Genomic DNA, 4,006 nt, shown 5'->3' on the forward strand with positions numbered 1-4,006 from the left:
AACCCAGCTTGCATTTCTAGAAGTGCCCTGTCAATGTACAGGTTACTCATAAGCACAATTAAGTGTTCTGGAACTCTCGTTCTTCTCAATGTTATCCATAATTTGGTATGATCCACACAGTCATATGCCTTTTCATAGTCAATAAAACACAAGTAAACATCTTTCTGGTATTCTTTGTTTTAACCCAAGACCCAGCAATGATATCCCTCATTCTATGTCCTCTTCTGAACCCAGCTTGCATTTCTAGAAGTGCCCTGTCAATATATTGCTGCAACCATTTTTCAATTATCTTTAGCAAAAGTTTACTTGCATGTAATATTAATGATGTCTGATAATTTCACATTCTCTAAGATTACTTTTCTTTGAAATGAGTACAAATATGGATCTTTTCCAGTCAGTTGGCCAGGTAGCTGTCTTCTAAATCTCTTGGCATAGGTAAGTAAGTACCTCCACTGCAGCATACTATTGTTGAAACTCTCAATGGGTGTCCCATCAATTCCTGGAGCCTTGTTTTTCTCCAATTCCTTCAGTGTAGCTTCAACTTCAGTAACATAGGTTCTTGATCATATGACACCTCCTGAAATGGATGGACATTGACCAGTTCTTTTTGGTGCAGTGTATTCCTTCCATCTTCTTTTGATACTTCCTCATCATTCAATATTTTCCCCTTAGAATCTTTCAGTTTTGCAACTTGAGGCTTGAAATTTTTCTTCAGTTCTTTCAGCTTGAAAAAGGCTGAGTGTTCTTTCTGCTTGGTCTTCTATCTCCATGTCTTTATACATTTCCTTATCATAATTGATTTTGCCTTCTTGAGCTGCTCTTTGAAATATTCTTTTCATCTCTTTTATCTTGTCATTTCTTCCATTTGCTTTAGCTACTCTCTGTTCAAGAGCAAGTTTCAGAGTCTCTTCTGACATCTGTTTTGGTCTTTTCTTCCTTTCCTGTCTTTTTAATGACCATTTGCTTTCTTCCTGGATGATGTTCTTAATACCATCTCACAATTCCTCTGCTTTTTGGTCATTGGTGTTCAATTATAAAATTTATTCTTTGGATAGTCTTTAAATTCAGGTGGGATATAATCAAGGTCATAATTTGGCTCTTGTGGGCTTGTTTAATTGTCTTCAAATTAAACTTCCATGTGAGCAGTTGATGGTGCATTCCACAGTCAGCTTCTGGCCTTGTTTGGCTGTAGATACTGAACTTTTCCATCACCTCTTTCAAAAGATGTAGCCCATCTGATTTCTGTGTATCCCATCTGGTGAAATACACATGTATAGCTGCCATTTATGTTGTTGAAGAAAAGGTATTTGCAATGAATAAGTCATTGGTCTTGATCATGTGATCTCTATCATCATTTCTATCACCAAGACCATATTTTCCAACTGGTGGTTATTCTTCTTTGTTTCCAAATTTTGCATTCCAATCACCAGTGACAATCAACACAACTTGATTGCAGGTTTGGTTAATTTCAGACTGCAGAGGTTGGTAAAATTCTTCAATTTCCTCATCTTTGGGTTTGGTGTTTGGTGTGTAAATTTGAATAATAGTAGTATTAACTGGTTTTCCTTGTAGGCATATGGCTATTATCCTATCACTGACCCCACTGTACTTCAGTATAGTTCTTGAAACATTCTTAGTGATGATGAATGCCATGCCATTCCTCTTCAATTTTCCATTCCCTGCATAGTAGATGATATTTGTCTGATTCAAAATGGCCAAAACTAGTCCATTTCAGATCACTAATGCTTACATCAATCTTTATGCATTCCATTTCATTTGTCATAACTTCCAATTTTCTTAGATTCATACATTCCATGCTCTGATTATTAATGGATGTTTGCAGCTCTTTCTTCACATTTTGAGTCCTGGCACATCAACAAATGGAGGTCCCAAAAGGTTTACTCCATCTACATCATTAAGGTCTACTCTACTTTGCAGAGGCAGCTCTTCCCCAGTGGTATTTTGAGTGCCTTCTGACCTGAGGGACTCATCTTCTGGCAGTATGTCAGGCAATTTTTTGAGGCTATTCATAAAAGTTTTCTAGTAATATATTAGACAGTGTTTAACTGCTACTCATAAGGTTTTTCACTGGCCAGTTCTTCAAGTGGATAGTCCCTTCTTCCTTCTTCCTTCTTCCAAGTCTGTCTTAGTCTGGAAGCTTTGCTGAAACCTTTCCACCATGGGTGACTCTGCTGGTATTTTAAATACCAGTGGCATAGTCTCCAGCTTCACAGCAACACACCAGCCACCACAGTACAACAAATTGACAAACAAGTGGTGGAATATAGAAGCAGCAGTCAGGAAATCAAACATTATTCTGCGTTAGGCAAATCTGCTGAAAAAGACCAGTTTAAAGTATTAATGAACAAAGATCACTCTTAATCGGTAAGGGTCACTGACCCAAGGCATGTTATTATCAATAGTCTCATATGCATGTAAGACTTAGACAATGAATATAGAAGACTGCAGAAGAATTGATGTATTTGAGTTATGGTGTTGGAAAAGAATATCAAATGTACCATGGACTTCTAGAAGAACTAAGAAATCTATTTTGGAGGAAATACAGCCAGAATTCTTCTTAGCAGCAAGAATGGTGAGACTTTGTCTCACATATTTTGGACATGGTATCAGGAGATACTAGTCTTTGCAGAAGGGAATCATGCTTGGTAAGTAACAGGTCAGAAAAAGGGGGAAGACACCCAACAAGATGGATTGACACAGTTGGTGCAACAATGTTCTCAAGCACAGCAATGGTTGTGAGGATGGCACAGAACCAGGAAGTATTTCTTTCTGTTGCACATAAAGTCTCTATGAAATGAAACTGACTTGACAGCATCTACCAACAACAACAACATAAGATTATACAGGTATATAGCTCAGGCTCTCAGTTTTCAGTTAAAACAGTCCTTTCTTAAAAATTTTGCACTCTTGTTTATCACTAAGAATACTTGATATTTATATTAATTAGTAGAAATACACATGTAACCTAAGAGAAATTTCATTTGCCTATTCCTTCATCACATTTAGTAGCATACTACTTCCATACAGCCTACAGTCAATACTTTGAGTTATCCCTTTTTGGTATTAGGATAAGTTGCTAAGTACTGGCCAATTCAGTAAACTTAACCTTGCCTCCCACTGTTCATTAAAATGGCATCCTATGCTGCATACTAAGTGAAAATAGGGACTATATGGTCATACTTCAGATACACTAAATCTGTTGCCATTATGTCAATTCCAATTCATACCAACCCTATAGGACAGAGTAGACTGCCCCACAGTGTTTGCAAGGGTGAAATTTTAACAGAAGCAAGTCAGCAAGTCTTCTCTCTTGATGAGCAGCTGGTGGATTAGAACAATGTTTCAGTTAACAGCAAAGTGCATGAACACTGAACAACCAGGGCTTCTTCAAATGCACTAACCCGATTAAATGTCAACTAGCTAATGTCTGAAATTTCCCTTGTAACAGTGCAACATTTAAAATAATCTTAAGGGTTGAATTCTGAATGTTCTTATCTATATAACATGTGATTTTAAACCTATACAGTATCCCCTTGTTCTGTTTGAACAACTGCCTCTGGGTTGATGTATAGGTACCTCCTGAGTACAGTTAAGTGTTCTGGAATTCCTCTGCTTTGCATTCATAATTTGTTACGATCCATATTGTTGAATGCCTTTGTATAGTCTATAAAACACAAGAAAAATTTCCTGGTATTGTTTGTTGCAGCCAAGATCTATCTGATATTGGCAATGATATCCCTAATTCCTTGTCCTCCACTGAATCCAGCCTGAATTTCTGGCAATTCTTTGTCAATATACTGCTGCAATTTTTTTTTTTTTTAATTATCTACAGCAAAATTTTATTTGAATGTGATATTGATGATGTTTAATAATTTCTCCATTCTGTTGGATCTGCTTTCTTTGGAATGGGAAGAAATATGAATCTCTCCCAGCTGGTAGGCCAGGTAGCTGTCTTCCAAATTTCTTGGAATAAACAAGTGAGTGT

This window comes from Orycteropus afer, unplaced genomic scaffold (assembly GCF_000298275.1).
Source record: "Orycteropus afer afer isolate SDZICR_OR568_19922 unplaced genomic scaffold, OryAfe1.0 scaffold00226, whole genome shotgun sequence".
Taxonomy (NCBI): Eukaryota; Metazoa; Chordata; class Mammalia; order Tubulidentata; family Orycteropodidae; genus Orycteropus; species Orycteropus afer.